General features: G+C 41.0%; 1 long non-coding RNA gene across 2 annotated transcripts in view; it reads right to left on the bottom strand.

Moving 5' to 3' along the window:
* LOC307029174 overlaps window positions 1–23138 on the bottom strand; it is a 690427-nt gene extending 667289 nt beyond the window's left edge. For both annotated transcript variants that reach the window (XR_013805243.1, XR_013805244.1), the window contains exon 1: window positions 23052–23138. This is a non-coding gene — a long non-coding RNA (uncharacterized lncRNA). The remainder of the gene's footprint in view (window positions 1–23051) is intronic.
* Window positions 23139–26129: the final 2991 nt, after the last annotated feature.

Below are 26129 nucleotides of genomic sequence, written 5' to 3'. Positions count from 1 at the left end.
CTACAGTCATGATATTTACATGTATACAGTTAAAAACATTATCGAATGTATAGCCTAACCACTAACTCACATCTGTAATCAGTCAATACAAACCGGTGTATTTCCAAATAAAATGAAAACTGCTAAAGTCATACCAATACATAAATCTGGAGATAAACATGTACTGTCAAACTATAAACCAATTCCATTGCTCTCACAGTTTTCTAAAATAATGGAACAATTCTACTACACAAGGCTAAATGACATCATCACAAAACATAAAATACTCAATGAACAACAACATGGTTTCAGAGCTAACAGAACCACATCATTTGCAGTTATATAATATATGGAACACATTACTAAGGCAATAGAACATAAATAATATGCAATAGGGATATTTCTGGACCTTAAAAAAGCGTTTGACACGGTTGACCGTGAATTATTTATAAATAAATTATCATGGCTATCCAGCTGCCTACATAACAGGGAACAGTACGTTGAAATACAAAGCCATAAATCACAACTACTGCAGGTTACATGTGGGGTGCCTCAGGGATCAGTCTTGGGGCCATTAATATTTATTCTGTATATTAACAATATATGTAAAGTATCAAAAACTATTAAAACCATTCTTTGTGCAGACGACACAAGTCTACTCTGCTGTGGGGACAATTTAGAACAGCTATTGGTCACAATGGAAAAGGAACTGAGCAGGATGAAGATCTGGTTTGACCAAAATATTATAATAATATATAATTAACATTGAATGCAAGCAAAACCAAACTCATCATATTTGGGAATCGATCGACCAATACAGAGAAGAAACTCACTATAAATGGCGTCCAATTAGAAAGAGTATCGGAAATAAAATTCCTTGGAGTAATCATAGACAATAAATTAAGTTGGAAACCTTAACATGAGTCTGAGTCTTCATCATGTCTTCATCATGAGCCTGAGTCTTCATCATGTATTTAACATGAGCCTGAGTCTTCATCATGTCTTCATCATGAGCCGGAGTCTTCATCATGTCTTCATCATGTCTTCATCATGAGTCTGAGCCTTAATCATGTCTTCACCATGAGCCTGAGTCTTCATCATGTCTTCACCATGAGTCTTCATCAAGTCTTCACTATCAGCCGGAGTCCTCATCATGTCTTCAACATAAGCCTTATTCTTCATCACGTCTTCACCATGAGCCTGAGTCTTCATCATGTCTTCACCATGAGCCTGAGTCTTCATCATGTCTTCACCATGAGCCTGAGTCTTCATCATGTCTTCACCATGAGCCTGAGTCTTCATCATGTCTTCAACATAAGCCTTATTCTTCATCATGTCTTCACCATGAGCCTGAGTCTTCATCATGTCTTCACCATGAGCCTGAGTCTTCATCCTATCTTCACCATGAGCCTGAGTCTTCATCATGTCTTCACCATGAGTCTGAGTCTTCATCATCAGCCGGAGTCTTCATCATGTCTTCATCGTCAGTCTTCAGAGGGTCTCTGTGCTCTCGAAGATGTCCTGCCTCGTTCCTGTGCCTCAGACGCTGTTTCTCAGTAGCTTTAGGTACTTTTATTGTCAATGTGTTTAATTTAACATCTTGTGTTTATTTAAAAAAAAATTATTTTCTTTTATTTATAATATGGTGAAACTCTGAATAGTGAAGGATAAATGTGATATGATTGGGTTGAATCATAAGACTTGAATTGTAGATATTGAAAAAAAACATACGAGTAGAATTCACACTGACGTCTGATGTGTCGAGTTTCACATAAGTCATGGAAAAAAAAAAAAGTACCTTGGGACCTTGGGGCTTAACAGACTGACAAACAGGCTTGGGGCCTAACAGGTTAACAGCGATCCAAGGCAAAGCAGCCATATCCTGCAGAGATTAGACATATTAAAGCAGCACTTAAAGTATATGGACCTGATTAGCCCCGGTAATGAAATCAAGCCTGACACCACAGTTCCCCTTTATATATACACACACACACACACACACACACACACACACACACACACACACACACACACACACACACACACACACACACACACACACACACACACACACACACACACACACACACACACACACACACACACACACACACACACACACACACACACACACACACACACACACATCCGTCTACCTCTGATCTCTTCCCTTCGCTCTCCACCGAGCCTATAAAGCCAGATACCAAGCTCTCTTTTTTCTCTCTCTTTCTCCCTCCCCCTTTCATTCTCTCACCCTGCAGCACATAAGCCACCTCCTTCTCCTACCCCAACCCGCTACTCTCTGTCTTTCTCTGTTTTCCTCTCATTTCTGGAGTAAGTGTGCTCCCTAGTGTTGTCTACATAAGTGGGAGGCAGACAGAGCAGTGGAGGAAAGGCTTTCATTACACTTAGATAGAGACGTGGTGAGAAGTGCATTTTCACAATGATAAAGAAGGCATTTGGAACTGTTCAAGGGAATCTGAATACACATTGGTACCTTTAGACCTGTTATCTTCTCTAAATAGGTTCAGTCTCGGGTTCAATTTGTTGCAGGATTACCGACAAACTAGGGACTTGATTTTGATGAATCTTTTTTTTTTCTTTTGTTTATTTCAATAGGGACAATGCACATGAATGAGCACTTAAGATAAATAATGCTTCAAGTGTAAATATGCCAGATTTTAGCTTTGAGCTCATTTCCATCCGTAATCCCTGACATACAACATATAAGAACATGACATTTATAAACATAGCAAAAAATAAATACATGATATGAAAAAAGAGCAAGAGCAGCACAAAAGTATTTACCACAATGTAGCAGCAACGACATAGTGCAATAGATGATACACAAGCTACATAAAGTGCAAGAGGAGATGTATTAAAGTGCATTTAGCGGTGATTGCACGTCTTTTTGTTTCTCAACCATTCTTTGAGTTGACCTTTGAAGCTATTGAGAGTGGGACAATCCCGTATCTGAGTTGGGAGGCTATTCCACAATGAGCTGCCTTTAATGGAGAGGACATTTTGACCAAAAGTGGTCCGTCTACGATGGACTTCTAGTGCAGTGTCCAGTGAGTTTTTTGTGGATTCATTTCCTTAAGGGAGGGGGGATCCAGTCCATGTAAACATTTATAAAAAAAAACACATGCTTTTAACCCTTGGGTTGTGTTCAAAAGCTGCATGGTGTTCGAGGGGTCAATTTTGACCCATGATTTATCTCAGTCCAAAACACGAAAAAAAATGACTATCATCCAATATTGTTTTAACTACATCATAGCCACATTATAATGCATTCATAACCGTACAATCCTGCTGTAATTTTATGTTATGGCCAAAAACACATTACACCACATTTGGCACACGTGCATAATGTGTTCAGGTTCAAGTGTTATTGTACATATTCTTTGAGAAAGGTCAAGTTCAGGGGGGCTAGAGGGAGGGGAGACCAGGTGCATTTTGCAAAAAAATATTGTTACAGTGGATGAAGGGGGTGGGGGAGGGGTGTCTAAAGTAAAAAATGAATCTTGATTGGGCCAAATTTGACCCAGAGTCCCCCAAAAACTATTCTGCCGGGCCTCCCCAGATCTGAACACCAAATTATACACTTTTTTTTTAGAGACCTTCAGACAGTTTTGTAGTGTTTATATAGCTGTTGTGGAGGATATCATGAAGCCTTGTTCCGATAAAAAAAACTAGAGCGTAGTTATTATATCATCTTAACTTGAAACAGGTCACGGGAGACCCGAACACAACATAAGGGTTAAAAACTCATGAAATTGTGTTTATCAAGGATGGTACAGTAGTGGTATGAATATAGCTTTCTATCAAACACCTTGATAGCTCTCTTGTACAGCTGTTCTATAGGTTTCAGGTTTGTGGCACAAGCAAAAGACCAGTTTGTCAAACAGTATTCGACGTGGGATAGAATCATACATTGGAGGTATGACTTTGCAGCATTGACAGTTAAGAAGGGTCTAATTTGTTTAAAATGTTGCAAGTTGAATTTAATAGTATTGGATACTTTCTAATCTAGATGTAAATATGTAGCATTGGTCAAGGCAGAATATTTTTCTTTTGTGAACCAGATTTGATAGATATACACATCATCTTTTATTCATGGAAACAGCTTTGTTGGAGGTCTGTGCTTCAGAGTTCACTTCTAGTTGCTCACTGTTATCATTCCCCCTTTCTTTTCTGGTGAGGAAGGTTTTCCTTTGCTAACACTTGCACACCTTAAGAATGTGGGTGAACACTGTCAGATTGAAAATGCAATCCAAAATTCCAAAACTGAGACGTCGCAAAATATTTGCCTTTTGGGATGATGGGAGTCAGATTATTGTTATCATTATCACAGATCCCAAACTCTTGCGGTAAAGATGCATGCTTTCTGTCTAGTATGACGAGACGTATTAACTATTTTATTAGGATAATTCTCTTTCACTGCACCTCACTTCATGTTTACAGTTGTGGAAGAGTCATCAGTGTTTCTTCTAACAAAATATGACTTACACATGTAAACTAGAGAAAGTTAAAACATGGGAGAGTCTCCGTTTGTCCAGATGTAATGAGGTCAAGTTCCTGCAACGGTATCTGCAGTTACTGTATGAGGAACTGAACGGGATAAAACCAGGTTTTCACACCTGGTTGGATAGGTCCATTTATATTATATAATATTTAGAAGGTGCAATCTGATACCAGCATTGGGAAAATTAATGGTTACCTAGATGCTGGGATTCAAGTGAGGTTCATCACTGGTGTTGTGTCTGGCCAATTATTTCTACTTACCCATTACTTTGCCAGAACTCTTGGTTTTGCACAGTTTGATTTTTCATCGGGTTGGGCAGTGTGTCCCTTACCAGAGCGGCATATTGGGGTCCTTTATTTGAGTTCTTGTACATGTAAAGCCCATGCCATGAAGGCATTGATTCCTCCATATCACCATGCAGAAAGCCAATAACTGTGTCATACTGCAAGTGAGGTAAAGTTGCAGAGATATGTTTGACCAAACTGTGTGTTGATAATTTAAATATAATGTCATAATTTGCCATCAGTTTTGGAAGGTTAAGACTGCAGTTAACAAAACAGTCCTTAAAGTAAGTGAGGTACACGTTAATACATTGATGACTAACATTTTGTAAAATAATAGATTTTATTATGAAATTCTAAATGTAATTTACTTTAAAATGCACCTATCATGCTACTTTTAGGCATATATTATGGGTCTCAGATATATACAAATAACTACTAAAGTATTTAGAATGAGCTAATTTGACTACTGCAAACATCATAATTTTTGTAGAAACATTTAGAAAAAAGGACTTTTACTTTTATTCTCCACTAAAGATTTAAAATGGGTTTTGAAGGTTCCAAAATTGTTCTAATTTTACAAAAAGCTGTTAATTTAAGGTGGAGGCTGAGCTGTTTCAGGTCAATCTGAATACAGTTTGCTCATACAGAGAGGGATTCATTTGTCAACAACTCTCATACAACCAGGCATGCAGGTATTAATATTAGTTGTGCATTAAATATACAGAATGCACAGAAAATAAGGTGATTGGACATCAGGAGACAGAATAATTTAATGCAAATGAAAGTCGACACTGTCGATAAAGTAAAGTGAAGCTCATGAATAAGTACATGGAGCTTGAATGCAGTCATGTGTCCAAAGTGACAGCGCATATGCTTGATAATTAGCTCAGTGCAGCAATCCATAAAGTGACCCAGTGGAAAGCACACACTGTAACAGCCTCAATATGTGTTCACATGGATCTACACTGTACTGTACATACATCAAATCACACATGAATGCATTCGCATAATCACGGACACACCAATCAGATCAGCTGTGTGAAACGAGTGTGTGTCACGTTGCACTCCGACACTATTCAGACTCACAGCTGCACTTGTGCTGAAAAGCAGTCTGTCGTCAAGGCTCTTTATTTGACAGCTGTTCCAAAAAGACTGCAATCCTATCTATTGCTCTTTTATTATCTATATTCGCTTTTTTCATCATGCTCTAACACTCGGAGGACTTAAGGGATAAGGCAAAGAGCGTATCAGTTACTCCGGCACAGTGAAAATGCATGTAATTCTCTCTATAACCCTATTGTTAATGGAAAGTGATAGGCCAAACCGAAGAGCCACCCGGTGTTGGCCACATATCTCTATAACTTATATAAAGTGATGCTCATTTGGACGCCAGCTCTCTGCAGGTCTCATCCTTTCTAATTTAATTTTGACCTTTCCATAAATTCACACCCGTTTCTCAGCCAGAGATATGGAGGAGAATGGTCTTCAGTATTTTACATTGAAAGGTTGTAATTGAAAGAGCACCTGGAGCCGAGAGGAGAAATTATAGGATGTCCATTTTTTACACTGATACCCCTGAGAAGCCCAAGGATCGAAGCGTGTAAGGACATCCTGCACGGCTCGTTGCGAGGAGAACACCTCCAGCTACTCCCGACCGCTCCGTCAGCGCTCCCCTGACATGTAGAACATTATGTACACAATACAGGGTAATGGGCTGTAGTTCTCGGCTATGAATTTGTGCCCAATAAGTGGGGAGATTTAGGAGGGACGGTTCCATCGTCACCTTTTGCAATTAAGTAAAGCCACACAGCAGAGCGGCTGGCTCTCGTTCCCCTGCCACACAGGAGTAATTTGAGAAAGCAGGCCTTGAGGATGTCCTTTAACAAGCTCACCCAGATCGCCACAGAACGGCACTCTGGCTCAGCTGGCTTTAAGTGGCTGCATGTCATTCTGAGGACCAACTGACAAACATACACGGCCCCACTTAAGATGTGAAAATATCAAACTATATGCATCAAGATTACATTTATAATCCAGAAACTACAGTATGTGAGTCAGTTTTTTTTACAGGCGAGTAGCAGTAGCCTACTGTGCATTTGCAATGAGACTTATTTGGAAAAAGCTGCTGTGGGTTTTGGTTTAAACTGTTTCCACAAAAACTGCCACTGTATTCTCAAAATGTGAAAATATGAAATATATATATATTTTCAATTATTTCTACTTATTCAATTCAATATTACAACTGAAAATTAATGAAACAGACAATCGAAAACAACATGAGTAGAATAGCTTATTAAGATAATAGCCCTTCCGTTAATCATCAATTTTCAAGGATTTTGTTCAGGGACCCAAATATCACAGCATGTTAACGGAACAGTTAGGAGTCAGGCTTCCATGTCTGTACGTATACACATAAATAAATGAAATTCAGTTTAAACATACACACACATATGTATATATACTCGTGCAAATATATATGTACACTTATATATTCACACATTTCCAGGGCGAAAATGTATGACAATACCAAATCAGTGAAAAGCAAAATGAAGGAAAAAAAGGAGGAAAAGGAAGTAGAGATGCCATTTTTAATGCAGAAACTACAGTATGTGAGTTTGGCTTTCTACACGCACGCATCATTACTGTGCATTTGCAAAGGGACTTATTTGGAAAATGCTGCTGTGGGTTTGGGTTTAAACTATTTTCACAAAGACTGCCACTGTATTCCAAGGCAGCTGGCTCTATGTGTTTGTCAGCTGGCACTCAATAGTACCATACATACATGCACAGTCACACACGTGACAAATCTGTGAATCATATTGTCCTCTTTTGCTCCACTCTGCCTTGCTTTTCTCCAATGTCCTCCATCACAATTATGGGATAAAAGCAGCCGAAAAGACAAATTGCAGAGAGAAAAAGAAGAGCAGAAAGGGAAGTGGCCTCTTGTTCTGCGTGAAAAGGAAAGGGAGCACTCCACCCCAAAAGAGAGGTCCATTTGATTTGCAATTACCCCCCAGATGATCAGCTGCTGTTTGAAGTTGATTGGCTTCCTGGAGTCTGCCGGGGGAGAAAGTTGTAGAGGGGCTCTGACCTCTGCCGACCTCAAGGCAAGCACCGCATGACCTGGGGAGCCTGGATGAGCCCCATGTGCATCAGCCATGCAATCCATCCTTGTCAGACGTCAGACAACAGATGTCGCTTCCTGTTGGCTCCATCTTACCCAGCACCCCTTGACCCCGCCAAGCGGAAGACGCAGATAAGCATGTCGCGTTAAACGGAGCATCAAAGATACATTGGCATACACAAAAAGAGACGTGAGTATACAAAAGTAAACATGCTGAAACAGAAGAACCCACACATGCTTGGACATCCTCTAACAGAACACACATCACTTAAAAATACTTTTTAAGAGCCCTTCATCGAGCAGCTGCCTCAGACACAAATCTGATTGACCTGCCCCAGCCAAGCCCCATAATGCAATATAAACTTAAGCCCGGAGATCACCACTGATGGAGCACTAATGCTATCCCCCTAGCTCAGCAGATGACCAGGGTGTGGATTTGAAGGGCAGATTTGATTACCTTGTGTTAGTAATTGGCTAATGTGTGAAATTGGGAAGAATGTGATAGAGCAAGAGGGTTGGGTCAAAGAGCAGAAAGGGATGTGACACTCTATATTCCAACAGACATTAAGTTGATACGTCTATAATGACTACAAAAGTGTGAAAGCTTTTGTCATTTATGTCGGAAAACAATACCATTGTAAAAACATAATTCTGCAATCTGATGTGGAACCGTTGTTGTCTTATTCATCTTTTGTTTTGGCTTTCTCTACCAGCGGCATGCCAATAAAATACTCTTTGCAACCAAACTTTACTACATTTGTGAGTGGGGAGAGGTAGATGGGAAATTGAATGAATTCCTTTCAATCTCAGCTGTCTGGTACATGCAGTTTCCCCCTACAAGAGCCGTAATTTCCCTCAGTCAATATTAATCTTTTACTCATGACATTTGAAACATCGCATTTAGATTAGATTCCTTGATTTGTTTCACAGTCTGCCCCACTGCGTTGTTTCATTCTTCATTCTATTTTTACATGTTTTAATACTGATTTGTTTGCTCTCTGATAGTGCTGCTGATGAAGCAAACCACCAGGGTGTATTCAGAAATAATGATCATTAGAAATGTCTACTTAATTTCAATGAGAAAAAGAAAACATGTAAGTGTAGTATGGAGAAGGATATATAGATAGATAGATAGATAGATAGATAGATAGATAGATAGATAGATAGATAGATAGATAGATAGATAGATAGATCATTTAGCGTATATTTATGAGCAAATGAGGAAACCATCAATAGAAACATGTTGATGGAAACATTGCCTAAAAAGTCCAGGAGCCATCAATGGAATTGATTATGGCAGCCATGTTTACATATTAAACTACACTCCAATTATTCTGTCTGACTCCAAGCAAACGCCATTAACTCGTCCATTCCGTCAGCCAGCCTACATTGCCCATGATGAGTGGGGGAAGACGTGGCATATACTGTATCTCCTTTTATCTATAAATCTGAATCCTGCTCTCCTCCTTTGTTTCTGCGGTTTACCTTTCAGTGCAACTGTGGTGCGGACAACAGCAGCAACTCATCAGCAAAGAAAACTAACACAATTATATCTGCAGGAAAGTTTAGAGAGGGCACAGAAAAATAACAAATAAGATCAAATAAGAAAGTTGAAATAGTAAAAAATCTAGCAGGAGCAACTGCAACATGCTGCATGCATGGTTGGCGCATTAGCACAATTACATCATTTGGGTAATAACAGGGAATGTGTTAAACTGTTTTCTTAGCTCCCCAGTGTAGCACATTTGTAACACACCTGCTAACGCTCTGATGCCATTCAGCTGGGTCAATAGTTTGGGGGTCTTGGTGTAGTAATCAGATTTCCGGTCCAAGGGTCCCAAACAGTAAAATATCCTAAGAGGTTGTAGGAAAATTTCATTTTAACCCTAACCCATCTTTTAAAACCTGTACAGAATGTCAGCTTCAAATATTAGGCTGTGCAATATATTTGGACAATAAGTGCACTTACACAGGAATGATGAAGAAAATGTATGCATCAGCTTTTATCCACTAGAGGAAAATAACTAATACGGCAGAACATAATGATGACAAGAATCCGCCCATACATTAAAGTGAGGAACAGTGTAATTTCTTGGCTCATCAAGCACCAGTGACCCTGTGGATGGGACAACTTTATTACAGCTGGCACTTTAGTGAACGCTGCAGAATAACATGCCTGCACATCACAGTCTCAGGAAGGATCTAGAATACCTGTTCACCACACACACTAACAACAGACGGTGGGAAACAATCCAAATGTCACATTAATGCAGTTATGTGTGAAATTAGCATAATATAAATATTACACATGCACTGCTAGATAATGAAAGTAAGGATGTGTCATCATAGTTATTTTTCCATTATTGGATAAAAGCTGATGATGCATTTCCTCTTTGTTCCTATATAAGTGCCTACTGATTGAAGATTGTAGATTGTAGGTGACATATGTTTCACAACATTTCACATGTGTTGTGAGTGAAGATCAAATGATCTCTTATCAGCCTCTCTTGTTGGTCAATTAGTACACCATCTAAATATCTAGAACTCACAAATAGATCTCCATTTACAGGCATCATATACTATAGAAAAAAACACACTGGACGCTGCACTAGGTTAGAAACCAGAGGGGAATGTGAAGTCCACCATAGACGGACCACTTTCGGTCAAAATGTACTATCAATTAAGGGCAGCTCATTGTGGAATAGCCTCCCAACTGAGTTACGGGATTGTCCCACTTTGAACGGTTTTAAAGGTTAAAAGAATGGTTGAGAAACAAACAAACGAGCAATCACCGCTAAATGCACTTCAACACAGGGGTGTCTCCTCTTGCACTTTGTGTAGCTCTTTTATCTTCTCTTGCACTTTATATATCATAGCTGCTATGTGGTAAATGCTTGTATAGGCTGTTCATGCTCTTTCTGCATATCATGTATTTATTTTTGCTATGTATATAAATGTCATGTTCTTAAACGTTGTATGTGAGGGACTACGGATGGAAATGAGCTAAAAGCTTAAATCCGGCATATTTAAATTTTGAAGCATTCATTGTTAAAAATGTTCATCAATGTTGAATTGAACATGGTTCAACTTTTGACGCGAGGAACGCAAGGAACGCGAGCAACGCGTAGCTACGCTCCCCACAATGCAGTTCGGCGAAGCGTGACGTCACCCCATTCAAAGTGAATGGGCAGAAGCGTTGAAGCTTCAACGCACGCCGCTGTGTGGACGGGCAGTTAGTGTCCCTTATTGTGGCTACAGCACAGTGGTCACTCAGATCATTCGCAAATACTCCCACAGATAAGTATTTATAGGGAGCATTAGTTAGAATGAGATCAATTAGGGAGGATTTATTAGGGGACTTAATGTTAGGGCGAGTAGGACTGTCAACAATCTGAGTAACATTCAAAGAGATACAAAGACACTGCAGTTAACCAGTCCCAGTTAAAATCACCAAGTAGCACTATTTCCTTGTAGTCTAGTTGCGATAAAAGATTTGCTAGCGAAGATAAAGAGTCCTAGGCTTCTATATTTAACGCGCATTTGAAAATGATACGTTTACACCTTAAAACGATGCTTAAAACGAAAAGTAAACGTCCAGGGTTTTTTAATGGTAATTTGCAGTCATTTAGTGGTAGACTAGCAAGTCATGATTCTTGTGTTTAGACTTTTTGCTCCGTATTTTGATGGTTGGGGTGTTGCAATATACGTTGGTCAGGGGGTGTGACGCTGACACATTATTTGGTGACGCAGAGGTGGCCCGAGGGGACGACATGAGCCGAGGGACCAGCTACCACTAAACGACTCACAGTCTGAAAATGACCATTAAAAAAAACCTGAACGTTTACTTTTCGTTTTAAGGTCTAAACGTTTCATTTAGAAATGTGCGTTCCCGTGACACGGGGCGCATTTCACGGTGGGGGTGCATCATTTGACACAACACCGGCGCTAACAGTTCACAACCCCCTCCCCCCCCCCGTTGACAATTCACCAGCGTGTTCTTCCCCCCGTCAGTTGTGTACAAACCGACGGGTAATAATGGATTTTGACGGAAATGTTATGATCCTGTCCGTCAAAATGACAGACAGCAAAAAGGTGTAGCACAACCTCTGGTACCACACTAAATCATATGTTATAATGTTGTGGATTTATTATATTATGTATTGTCCTATGTTAATTTTGTGTGCATTTGTTTTGAGGTTATAATTCATTAGTTATATATAATATATATATATATACAGTGGCGGCTGGTGGAAAATATTTTTGGTGGGGCTATGGAAATGGTGACAAAACCATGTGTGTGTGTGTGTGTGCGTGTGTGTGTGTGTGTGTGTGTGTGTGTGTGTGTGTCAGTCATACTTGCCAACCCTCCCGATTTTCGCGGGAGACTCCCGCATTTCTCCCGATTTCTGACAAAATCAGATTTACTCACGACTGTTTCCACTCGGACTTTAATAAAGCTATAGGCCTACCATTGTTTGGTTTCCGTGGTAGCGCGTCTCTTTAGCAGCGCGCGCAACTCAAAGTCTGAGAGGGTGAGGAAGATGAAAACTGAACAAGAATCGACAACTCGACCCTCTGATCACTCCTTTCCTGTAAAATATAGGTCCAGCCCACACATATGCTCCACGGTGCCACAGGCATTGCCCTTACAACTACAATAAGCATGCAAATGTTAATCTACAGCTCCGGCAATCCACTAGCACCGGAGTCTACACCTGCAGACGCAGCCATCCCCCACTGTAGCGTCACCTTGGATACGAGTCTAAACAACTCACAAACACACAGGCCAGGGCGCTAAAAGGGCGTCCTTTGAGCATCAGATCTGACGACGCTGATTGGCTGAAATTATGTTTCGGCGGCATAGTTTACAGATAGCAACAGTCAGCTTGTTGGCTGCAGCTGCTCTGGTTGAGGGCTCCTTTCTACCGCCCGGACGAGAGAGGGTAATGATACACGCTGCGGCCAGGCAGGAAACATGTGACTTATCAGTAACTTTAGACATTGTAAAACAATCTTAAACGAGATTTTATTGTAGATTATAGATTTTACTGATACCAACTATATAATATGTACCTTGTTCTTTAAAAATAAAAATAAAAATAAAAAATATATTTTTTGGGGAAATATATATATATATATATTTTTTTTTAATGACAATCAAACATGTGGGAAGAGGAGGGCGGCGCTCCTAGCGCCCCTATGGGCCGGCCGCCACTGTATACAGGTGTAGCACTGAATTTCGGACTCCAGCTTACAGCTTCCTGCCTACGGCCTGCCAAAGACCAGTATAGAGGAATGTTAAGCCCTCCCACTATATTCCAAGAGGGCGTGGCCAGATTTTCAATTTCAGGTTTTAACCAGGAGATGGCGCTTCATTCACAAATACAGAAAGACAAGTTTCATGGACTTTCAGTTGTGTTTTGAAGAGCATTTGAACACATCAATATTTTAGATCAACTACAGTATATCTAATCTTGTAATTCAATAATATATAGTCTTTATATATGAAATAATCATAATTATAATATAAATGTTTACATTACACTTCTTTATTTGTTATGCTCATACTTTAACCTTTACAATCTTTTGCTTTAATATGCAGTATATTTTTGTGTTTGCTTCCTCCTGCTCCCTTTCGGACACATACTGTATGATTTATTATTATTATTAATATGAAGATATTATTAAGATAAGATAAGATGTTACTTTATTGATTGAACATTTTAGTTTAGAATTTGCTGTCCCACGGTAATTCAGAAGGCTCACAGGTCACATTCCGACCATTATTTAAAACAATAGGTGCTTTCACACCGTCTACAGTTTGATTTGTATAGAGGGAGCTCTGTCAGTTTTCGAACTACCCATTTGCTTTCGGGGAGCCCTATTTTTCAGAGCACATCCTGCTACTAAATATGTCACACGCACGCTCTGTTGACTGGCGCAGCAGCGCGGATGCGATCAATTGCTATAAAAACACTCTTCTACTAATACAGACGGTGTCACTATGCCGGCGGATGTGGCCGTTGTTGAAGCCTCTTCAGGCTCCGCATCGGCAGGCTCTCCCTCGGTGTGGAGCTGTCAAACTCGACCCTATCGCCGCTTACAGCCGACCAACTAAAAGTTGTTTTCCGTTCACGTTGTCATTTTTAGACTCCTTGGCTTCTTTGCTTGTGAATCCAAAAGCTGTGACGCTTGGCTGTTTTCGTTTTGCCATATTTTTTTATTACACAGCCAGAGTTAAAAAAATATCAATATGAACATTTCAAATACCGCGCCGGCATCACCGCCATAACCGCCATAACCATAGCAACGTAAGTAAGAATGCAGCGCCGCCACATACAGATGGCAACACCCAGACATATTCACAAATATAAAACAAATATTCAGAAACTGTAATGAACAATAACTATTATTTATTTCAAGAACTGTTATTTACAGAAACTCAACATTTCTAATCTGTGTGACACAAATATGCACGATTGTTTTGGGCTCCCCCTATTTATCTCAAAGTCAGCCATCAAGGGAGCTCCCTCCCTCTTCGGGGGAGCCAAGCTCCCCCTAGCTCCCCCCCATTTCGAACAGTGTCTGTGGCTGAATGGCCAGCGATTAGGTGCGGCGCATTTATCATAGGTGATCAGAGCTAACTGCCTGCCGTCAGATTTCATTTAAAAAACAGATCTGATTTTAAGACTATTTCTGCGCTCATAAAGAATGATAAGAATAAGAATAATGCGTATTGAACTGGTTTCATTAATTAGTGAGTTTATTTAACACTAGAACCGCCAATCGGGTCAATTTGTGTGATGTGTGTTGTGTGTGTGCAATGTAACTTTTTTTCAATAAAATATTAAAGTCTCCCAGTCCGTGACTTTTCCTGAAAGTGTGTTATGTAGCACCCTATGTTGTTAAAAATTGCATTCTAATAGCGGGATTTGACGGGTTTAGGTAGGCCTATACAAAAACCTCTGGCGGTTCTAGTGTTAAGGTAATTAGGTACAGTCGAAGCCCTTTTTTATCAGTAACGAATTTAGCAGTTGAACATAAAAGTCAACTAACTGAGGGTCACTTGCAATGACAGTGTTGTGTCTAACTGTAAGCTTGTCACTCAGAGTAACCTACCGTTAATTTAGCTGCTGGAGAAGAAAGTTCAAGGGGGGAGGGGGGGAGAGAGCTGTGGTTGATGGGCCATTAGTTGTGTAAATACACAGCTGAGAGCTGCCGTTTCATTCAGACTGTTTAAAAAACTGTAACAATTGACTATTTTTCTTAGCGGATGCATGTCAATTTAAATCAATACATACAACTATTTTTTAAATCAATACATACAACTATTTTTTAAATCAATAAAAACATTTTCTAAATCCATAAAAGCATTTCAATTAATATTGGGAGTCATGTCGTTACTTTGTTGAGAATGTGGCCGTGTAATAAGCGGGATAATTTGCAGCGACTTGTTCCTTATGGGGAAAATAACACCCGTCATGTGTGTGTAGAGGTGTGTGTGGTTAAAACACTTTCATGAAGTGAAGGAATTTCCTTCTATAAAACAGCTGTGGGCAGTAGTGAGTGTCACGGACATGAATTCATAGATCAAGGCAGACTGGTGCACACACTCTCCTGTCCTGCCAGGCGACACGCCCGTTCTAAGCCGTGTCCCTCACTCCTCACATCCCAAGCATCCCCACAAGTGTATTATGTTGTTACATCGTTTCAGATGTTATGTTTCAGTTGTGCTCTGTCTATGTTCAGTGATGCAAACTTGTCACCTTTCGGCGAAATTCGCCGTTTTGAATCCAAAATAAGTCGTTTGTGTGATTCATGTAGATCTGCAATACAAATATTTTTGGGGTATGGGGGGGGCTGGGAACCGGAGTAATCTGCGGCCGTGAGCTGTTATGTGCCATCATGACACGCATGGTGTTCTTTTTTTATATATTATAATGAAGTACGAGCTGTGTGCTCGAGTCTTCCTGCCTGTCGGCTCTGCTCATGGATGTATAATAAGGCTCTGCTGCTCCGAGATGATGGTCTAGCTTCAGCAGCTACATTACCTACGGGTGCGTTCGTTAATATTAACTGTGCGTCCGGAGTCACTGTGGCACAGACTGGACCGCTGGTGAACAGCTGTTAGAACGGGCTGTTCAGGTGTTCAGAGCAGAGCTCCCTGTCGGAGCGGCAGAGCGTGATGTGAACTGAAAAGTTTTTCTGTGGCAATATTATTTAAGGAATCGTTGAGCTAGCTAGCTAGCATACATTGTCACTATCTGCTAACGTTAGCTTTAGCCTTCTATTTCTAATAGTTTTTTTCATAGGCTATAAACAGAGGTGGTATAAGTATATATTGTACTTGAGTAAAAGTAGAAGTACTCAGATCTTGTGCTTGAGTAAAAGTAGAAGTACTCAGGTCTTGTACTTGAGTAAAAGTAGAAGCACACAGATCTTGTACTAGAGTAAAAGTAGAAGTACTCAAATCTTGTACTTGAGTAAAAGTAGAAGCACACAAATCTTGTACTAGAGTAAAAGTAGAAGTACTCAAATCTTGTACTAGAGTAAAAGTAGAAGTACTCAGGTCTTGTACTTGAGTAAAAGTAGAAGTACTCAAATCTTGTACTTGACTAAAAGTAATAGTCCCAGAGTGTAGGAATACTCTGTTACAGTAAAAGTCCTGCATTCAAAATGTTCCTCAAGTAAAAGTAGAAAAGTATTATCATCAAAATATAGTGAAAGTAGCGACAGTAAAAGTAGTCATTGTGTAGATTGGCCCATTTCAGAATAATAGATATGTTTTATAATGATTGATCATGAAAGTGTTTTCAAAGCTGGTAAAGGTGCAGCTAGTTTGAATGACTTTGTATACTGCAGGGTAGCTTGTGGATTTACTCCAGGTGGAACTAAAGGCTGATTTAACACTTGATTAGCCTATATTTCACTTAATTAATCCAGATCTGTGAAGTAACTAAAGGTATTAAACACATGTAGTGGAGTCAAAGTACACCATGTACCTCTGAACTGTAGTGGAGTAGAAGAACAAAGTAGCAAAACATTGAAATACTTAAATAAAGTAAGTATCTCAACATTGTGCCCAAGTATAGTACTTGTTGAGTTTATGAACTTAGTTACTTTACATCATGTGGCTATAAAGATAAAAAGACTTAAGCCTTGCACAGAGGCATGAAAATACATTGTCAAAATGCTCAACAGTGCTGCCAAAATTATAAACTGACTGCTCCAAAATTTAAAATAAATGCTTTTATATATTTCTATTAGATGTGACTCTTTGGCGTTTCTATTATTATTAACACTGCTGCTTTAGTTGTTCTGACTGCTAAAATCCTCTGTCATTCCGTGGGGTGGGGGAGCCGGGGGCTCGGATCATTGTCACCTTTTTCATACCTGATGAGTTTGCATCCCTGTATGTTAAAAAGCCTCAGTCACCTTAATTCATGTAATAAAAACATCTCAGGTCAGTAACACTCAAAGCTAAATGTGCAATACCATGTTCAGCTATGTTACTATTTATAATGTTATTGTTGTTACATCAGAAGATGTAGCCTACATATTGAAATGATTTCTTAACTTACAGTAGGCTATTTTTTACAATGTGTGTTGGAAGGATTTATTAAATTACAATGAATATTGTCATTGTTGAAGGCTTTTAGAGAAGGGTGAACTATAAGCCTGAATTACATAACATTTTATACCTAAAAACATAAAAGCCACAATAAATAAATCACAATTATTCTAGTTATTTTTACCTCCCGTATTGCTTTCAACCCACCAGCTTTTATGGTGTTGTTACGTCACTAACTGTAAGCTTGTCACATACAGTCTATGGTCACTCAGAGTAACCTACTGTTCATTTAGCTGCTGGAGAAGAAAGATCAGGGGGGGGAGGGGGGGAGAGAGCTGTGGTTGATGGGCCATTAGTTGTGTAAATACACAGCTGAGAGCTGCCGTTTCATTCTGACTGTTTAAAAAACGGTAACAACGGACTATTTTTCTTAGCGGATGCATGTCAATTTAAATCAATACATACAACTATTTTTTAAATCAATAAAAACATTTTCTAAATCCATAAAAGCATTTCAATTAATATTGGGAGTCATGTCGTCACTTTGTTGAGAATGTGGCCATGTAATAAGCGGGATAATTTGCAGCGACTTGTTCTTTATGGGGAAAATAACATCCTTCATCCAGATGAGGATCCCTCCGCTACACTTTGGGATCCTGATCGACCGACGAAACTCCATTAAAATATACATATTTTTGGTGAATTACTGAGTTTAGGCACGTTAATAACGTTTTAATGAAGTTGAATACAGTATATTCAAATGTGTCAGTGATTTCATGTCAATTCGGCAAACATAAACATAAATGATCGTGGTGAAGATGATGATTAAATTAGGATTAAACATCGAGAGCCGGGCTGCATTTCCTCCCGTTCGTTTTTTTCGAATAACAAAATTATTTTGTTAAATAACAACATGGTGATGTTTTGTAAATGATTACATGTCTCTTATTTAGCACATTAGTATGATATCCGTGACATATGGATCTTAACAAAGTTCCGCTGTATATCCAGCATACTGTATCTCACTTTATTTCACATGAGCTCCAGTGTGGAACCCCACTGCACCCCCTGGTGGATCAATGATCCATTGCAGCTGGCTTCATTATAATTACATTTATCTATCACGGGGGCGGTCTCAAGTCAAGCTGGAGGTTTTCCCTTGAGCGAGGGCAGATCACGTACCAATCACGGCCCTCGCGTTTCAAACTGTCTGAAATGAATCGCTACATCTGTATATATTAGTTATATTCATTAGCCGATTCTTTTGAAAATGGAAAATGAGCCAAACGCAGTAGCATTTGGATGCACTTCAACCAAAACCCAGGCAGTGATAAAAAGCACCATTTTTTTAAAGGCAAACTATCCTTTAAAGCAGGGTCAACAAATAATCTCCCTCACTAATTGCTGCCCAGGCTTAGGGTCCATGTGGAGAGGTGCATCAGAAGAGTCAAAGAGAATAAACTATTTGACAAAGCCATACCACTGTCTGTGTGTGGAAGCATTGAGGAGCTCTTCAATGTGGCTTGCTTCCTGGTCAACTACCAGAACGGACCGCTGGTAAAAGCATGGGCAAGCCTGTTCAGCAATTAGTGATGGGAATTATGGCTCTTTGAAGGGAAAATAAGCGAAATAATCACCAGGATAATGATTGACTGTATTGCCAGACCTAATGTCAATAATCTTCTTTGTAAACATGACACAAGGTGGCGCCTTCCACCCTCCTTTCACCAATGTCTGATATCGCACATAACAGAGGATTTCGAAATGTACATTCATTGCTTACTTCCACACGCCTTTTCTCCTCCTTATCTCTTTCATGACTTTTCATTTAATACGTTTTAACGGCTGCAATCGTTACTTTCCCCTAAAACCTGAAGTCAAGCTCCTGTTGGTATTTCGGAGTTCCTTTCCGGAATAGCTTTTCAAAATAAACTTTAACCACAGGCGTAAGCTAACCGGAAGTATTTTCACAATAAAACAGTTTATGTATAGAAGTACTGGTGTTTGATCTATCTTATATCATCAAATATTGATTTTAATTTCTAACAACCCAGTCTATATATATATATATATATATATATATATATATATATACTGTTATTCCACACACGCCAAATGGATTCTGTTTTGTAGTTCTACAGACATTGTTCTGTGAGAAACGAAAACAATGGGAACATCGTGTTGGTGAACACTTATCAATATATTAATTGTATTTCGTGACTATAACACGGCAGTATATAAATAAAGCTGTATTGTATATCAACCCAGTCTATGTATAGATATATATATATATACTGTTATTTCACACACGCCAAATGGATGCTGTTTTGTAGTTCTACAGACATTGACTATTAGCAGTTTATAAATAAAGCTGTATTGTATATCAGTATATATATATATATATATATATATATATATATATATATATATATGACATGTGTATACTTTTATTTCACACACGCTAAATGGAGAATTATTTCTGATTTGAGTTACATTTTTGAAAGAATAAGCCAGTGAAGTAATCAAAGTAATTGTTTTTTCCACATTTGTTTTCACAGTGATGAAGACGAGTATCAAATGGCTTCTGGATCACAGCCATCAACATCTGCCTCATCCGAGCTACGACATGCATCAGATCAGCATACAGTTGCCCCAGAGCAGTCAACATCCAAGCTACGCCACCGTACGTCTGCACCAGTACTAACTCAGCCTCCCTCTGCATCCTCTGTTTCAGTGGACATACTGTCAGGAGGAAAGTGAAACGGGCTGGTGTGTGGGAGACTAAGATTGTTACCGTTCCTGACGCTGTGGTGGACTACAACAGAAGCATGGGCTGCGTTGATGTTTCCGATGCTTTGATTGGGTAGTACAGCGTTCACCACAAAACCATGAAATGGTACAAGTCTTGTTTTTACCATTTTCTGGACATTGCAGTGGTGAACAGCTTCCTTCTCCACAAGGAGCTGCAGAAGATGAGGGGTGACCCCGGCAGGACGAAGCCACACACCCAGAAGTCCTTCAGGGAGCAGCTTGCTCTAGACATGAGGGGTGAAGTCCCTGCAGCACCACCACCACTCCCCCCATCATCACTCGTATGCATTCCCAAGTATTATGGGGAAGATGCCACCGTGCTCAGGAGGTGCTCTGGTGCTGGCAACAAAACGGTGAAGACCTATCTTCTGCACTAAGTGCCTGGTGCCTCAATTCAAAAACACTAAACACATTCAGGTTGTGTACATTTTTTCTTTTTTGCCAGTGTTTACAAAAAAAATGCTTGTGGTGTTATTTCGGTTTTAGTGTAGTTTTTTAGTGTGTTATTTTTTTTTTATAAATCTGCTACTGTTGGAGACAAATTTATCCTATGTTTCCTAATTGTTATTGTGTAAGTAAACCTTCCTAGAAGTGTTAGTCGGGTGATAAACATGTAAGGACTGTGGCAAAGTCCACACACACACACCATTTACATAAAAAAAAGATTTTTTTTATAAAAACACTTGGATGAAATGATTACCTATAGTGATAATACAATTATTTTTACAGTATGGTACCTGAAAAAAGTCAAATGGTACTGATGGTATCCAAATGTGCCAAAATGTGCCCAAAGGTCAGGACTTCTTTTTGCTAAACCTCTCTAAAAAGGTCAAATTTCACTTGTTTTGCCTCATTCTTGATACAGGGTACTTATTGTATGTTATACTTTGGATTCCTAAAGCTTTTAGTCTACCATACCATCATTCAAGAGTGGTTTTCACTATAAGTAATGGTTTTATTTTAGGAGGAGGTAAGAATTTACCTTTTTTTACTATATTCCATCTGAATTTACTCTGACTGAGAAATATCTATATTGATTCTGACACTTCTATATCCAACTCACAGATGTAACCTTGCTTTAATAAAATAAATTATTCATATAACCTTCTTAGAAGTTAAGTTATAGTCATTTGTTTTGGGCATAGCATTTTCGAGTCTGAAACCTGAAAAACAGCCTCAGGGCTTAAGAGGTTAATCCAGTTGTGAAGACCGCTGTCAAGCACTTATTGACCGTTGTTAAGGACGCTCCCATCTGCAGAAAGAAGTCTGGTCAATTGAACTGTATAAAGCCCTTCATGCTGATCAAGATCCCTCCGCTTCGTGTTGGGCTCTCTGATCAGCCTGTCGGGTTTTCTTTTCCCCATAATGACCGCCTCGCTGCACATTATCCCTTACATATTCAATACCGTATCATTCTTAGCGAAATCACATCAAATGAAAAAGTAAGTTTAAACTTGAATTTCAAAATGTACAGAGTACTATAAGCCTACGGTATAAGTGCAAAGACTTTTAGCTCCTTCTAACTTGTTGTTTTGTTTTAACAGCAAAGTTAGCGTATGGTTCATTCTCACCACTTTCATTCCTACATTCATATTAAATCACATCAAATATGAAGAGATCTCTAAAACGTTATGCTATCTTCCTGACAAATGGCAGACAGACAAGCTAGAGGAGATATTTGGAAATCTAGCAGCTAAGGAGTTTTCTCTAGTCAGTGGGGACCAAACCCAAACTTAAAGCAGAAATATTGACTTACATTCCTTTTTATCATTAATAATATTTGACCAGAGTTTTACTTTCATATGATCACTGCCTGGTAAATGTAGTGTTAACACATTTGCTGCAGCTGTTCCTTAAATGTCTTGATTGACGGAGGGAAGTGGGGCGGCTCTGGTGTGAACTTAAAATGTTTCCCCTCCGTGTTTTCACAGGTAATACGTGGGTGAATAAAGTTCAACACCGATTTCAAACTTTAGCTCCAATGAATGTTAAATAAATAGGATATTCTCAGAGGAATGTATTCCAAATACCACAGAGGAAAGGATCTGCTGGCACCAAATCAAAGCACAAAGCAAACACATTTTACAACAGCATCTGAAGGATCCATGTGGCAGACACACACTGGATGTATTATTTTTTCTCTTGTTCACAGGAGGAATCCCATCGAAACATCATGCTGAGCGTGTTCAGGGAATTCTGTAATTTACATTTTAAAACATTTTTTGGTTTAATTAATCCATGATGCTTGGAACTGAATAGGATTATTCATTTTATTATAATCATGACGATGTGAGTCAGACAGTTAATATGTTACAGATGTCTGCATTGCTTTGTGTTACTTCAGCATTTAGCCATGATACGTGCTCTGAACAGGTTGTTCATCCAAGGCTTTGAATAACCACACCTACAGAGGATTAATAAAATAATCTCCCCACGCACTGTTTCTCACTCACACATATTGGATTATACCTGGTTATTACTGAAATTGCTCTATTTTTTCTGTGTGAGAAACACAACACCGTTGAAAGACAAATCATGCATAAATAAACATATATTCATCTTTTATGTTGGTGGGCATGTCCCCCCCACTTTTTCAAATGATTAGTTTAGACCCCCCCCCCCACTTTTACCATGTGGAAAGTCCGTGAATCGGTCTATCCACTCGCCGCACTTTGTAGAGCGCTGTGTCAGTGCTTCAGTATCAAATCCATTCCACTTGGTTATTGAGAGAATGCCCAAATCAATGAAACTCCGTACCATGTTTTCACTGCTACTTTGTACCAAGGCAGATTCTCACATAGCGCACATGTTCAAGGAGTGTTGCCATAGTTGGACAGCTCAGATCTGTTGTATCAAGCGATGCCGGTAGCAGAGGTAAGGCACACACACCAAATGTTCAGGAAATGGTTAATACAGCGAAAATCAAAGCTGACGATCTCTTGGTTTGATATGTTTTTCTCCCCCAGACAACATGGACATAAGAATTTTTTTTTCAAAAAAGAGGAAAGTCTTCAGCTGGTTGCAGTTAATCAGTTAACAGTGATGGCGGCGGAGGAGTTTCGTCTTTATGTCATGATAGAGAGATACAAATACTGAATAGTTTAGATGAGAAAAGGTATCGAAATGCCAGGTTACTAGTATTTATCATGTAAACAGGGAACATGAATTACCCGATCTCTCTGTGCTCCTGTAAACACCATATCCCCAATATGATCATAACCGGGATAATACTCATAAACGGCTTGCTGATGTCCATGTAGAGACACAGTCAATGTGTTTTACTGGAGCCTCAGTTCGATAAGAGATTATTTTCTGAGTTCTTCAACTTTGGTAGGCGACTCTCTCTCAAAATGGTAATGTGCATTATTTTTTAATTATACTTCTTATCATTCAGAAGCTTTTTTTGTGTGTGTTTATGTTTTACTGAGGCAATAAGCAATAGGCAATTTCCATCCCGGTATTCAGTTAGCTATTTATTTTCTGTGCACATTACATAGACTACTGTAGCTAATATTCTACCTATACTGCTTGGGACTTTGAGTCTTCAAAATGTCCAATGTCACAGACTGGGACTTACTTTAGAGTCAGTTGTATTTACATTCAATATGCCTTGTTATGATTCAATGAGAAAGAGTATATTGCTCAATAAATAATGATCACTTCACCACCCCTCTTGACATCTAGGCGCTTGAGAGTGAGTCAGAGGCAGAACACAGGGACAGTGGAGAGAGGTCCATTGCTGAGGTGAGTGATGAAAGGGAAATTACAGTTTAGAGTAAATTGTTATGTGGACTCTCATCCCAGAATTTTAAGGAAATCACAAAACTAGGGCCACCAGGGTGGGTGGAGGGGGTCTGGAGGACGGGTTTTGGGCTGACAGCCCAGGAGCACAGCGGAGGACTCGGAAGGGATCTCGGGCGGACGGCCCGGGGGCAAGGCAGAAGCCGAGAAGGGGGACTCGGGCGGACGGCCCGGGGGCAAGGCAGAGTCCAAGGTGGGGGTCTCGGGCGGACGGCCCGGGGGCAAGGAAGAATCCATGGTGGGGCGAAGGCCACAGCGGGCGAACTCAGGGGGCCGAGCATGAGGTCGAAGGCAGCGGCAGGAAGAGTCAGGGGGCCGGGCCCGAGGGCGAGGACCGCGGCAGGAAGAGTTAGGGGGCCGGGCCCGAGGGCGAAGACTGTGGCTCTCAGGGGGCCGGGCTCGAGGGCGAAGACCTGACAGCTCCGGAGGCCGGGCAGGACCCGGTGTTGGCCGAACAGGAACCGGAGTCGGTGGGACAGGCTTCGGCAGGATCCTCCACGGAAGAGGACCAGGAGTTGGCAGGACCCCCGGCGAGACAGGTGATGGCGGGGCCTCCAACGGAACAGGACAAGGGGTTGGCAGGATCCCCGGCAGAAGAGTTGTTGGCGGGACCCCCAGAGGAACAGGACATAGGATTGGCAGGACCCCCGGCAGGAGAGTAGTCGGCGGGACCTCCAACGGGACAGGACATGGAGTTGGCAGGACCCCCAGCGGAACCTCCAACGGCACTGGACATAGGGTTGGCAGGACCCCCGGCAGAAGAGTAGTCGGCGGGACCTCCAACGGCACAGGCATAGGATTGGCAGAACCCCGGCAGAAGAGTAGTCGGCGGGACCTCCAACAGCACAGGACATAGGGTTGGCAGGAACCCTGGCAGAGGAGTAGTTGGCGGGGCCTCCAACGGGACAGGACATGGAGTTGGCAGGACCCCCAGCGGAACCTCCAACGGACCAGGACATTGGATAGGGACTTGAGACGTGACTCGAGAGGGGACTTGAGAGGAGAACCAAGGGGGGACTCGAGAGGGGACTCGAGAGGGGACTAGAGAGGGGACTAGAGAGGAGACTCCACAGGGGAACCAAGGGGGGACTAGAGAGGGGACTAGAGGAGGGACTAGAGGAGGGACTAGACAAGGGACTTGAGAAGGGAACTCGAAAGGTGACTAGAAAGGGGACTCGAGAAGGGACTATAGATGGGACTAGAGAAGGGACTAGGGAAGTGACTAGAGGAGGGACTTGAGAAGGGACTTGAGAAGGGAATTGAGTAGGGACTAGAGATGGGACTAGAGAAGGGACTTGAGTTGGGACTAGAGAAGGGACTAGAGAAGGGACTAGAGGAGAGACTAGAGGAGGGACTAGAGGAGGGACTGGGGATGGGACTAGAGAAGGGACTATGGCAGCTGGGACCAGAGCTGGGTCTGGAACCATGGCTGCTGGGGCTGGAAACATGGCCGCTGGGGCCGGAACTGGGGCCGGAACCATGGCTGTTGAGGCCAGAACTGGGGCCGGAACCATGGATGCTGGGGCCGGAACCATGGATGCTGGGGCCAGAACTGGGTCTGGACCATGGCTGATGTGGCCGGAACCAGGGCCGGAACCATGGCTGCTGAGGCCGGAACTGGAGCCGGAACCATGGCTGCTGGGGCCAGAACTGGGTCTGGAACCATGGCTGTGTGGGCCGGTTCCGGAGCTGGGAACATGGCTGTGTGGGCCGGTTCTGGAGCCTGAACCATGGCCGCTGGGCACGGAACCGGAACACGGAACCATGGCTCTGTGGGATGGTACTGGAGCACAAAGCGTGGCTTCTGGGGCTCGGGCTGCTAGCAAAATGTACTCCACCTCGTACAAACAGTCCGCTGGGTCCATTCTTGGTTGGTTCGTACTGTTACGGTGAGTGAAGGAAGCAGGACCCAAATGCAGATAATGCTGAAAATGCCTTCAAAGATAAAAACAAATAACTTGGACAAAACAGAACACTCACCGGGGAACTCAGTCACAAACAAAAGACGAACCAACACTGAACACAGGAAGAGAC

This window comes from Notothenia rossii (genome assembly GCF_949606895.1).
Source record: "Notothenia rossii genome assembly, chromosome: 2".
Lineage (NCBI taxonomy): Eukaryota > Metazoa > Chordata > Actinopteri > Perciformes > Nototheniidae > Notothenia > Notothenia rossii.
The sequence above is the reverse complement of the archived record's forward strand: the minus strand, read 5'-3'. Positions and strand labels throughout refer to the sequence as shown.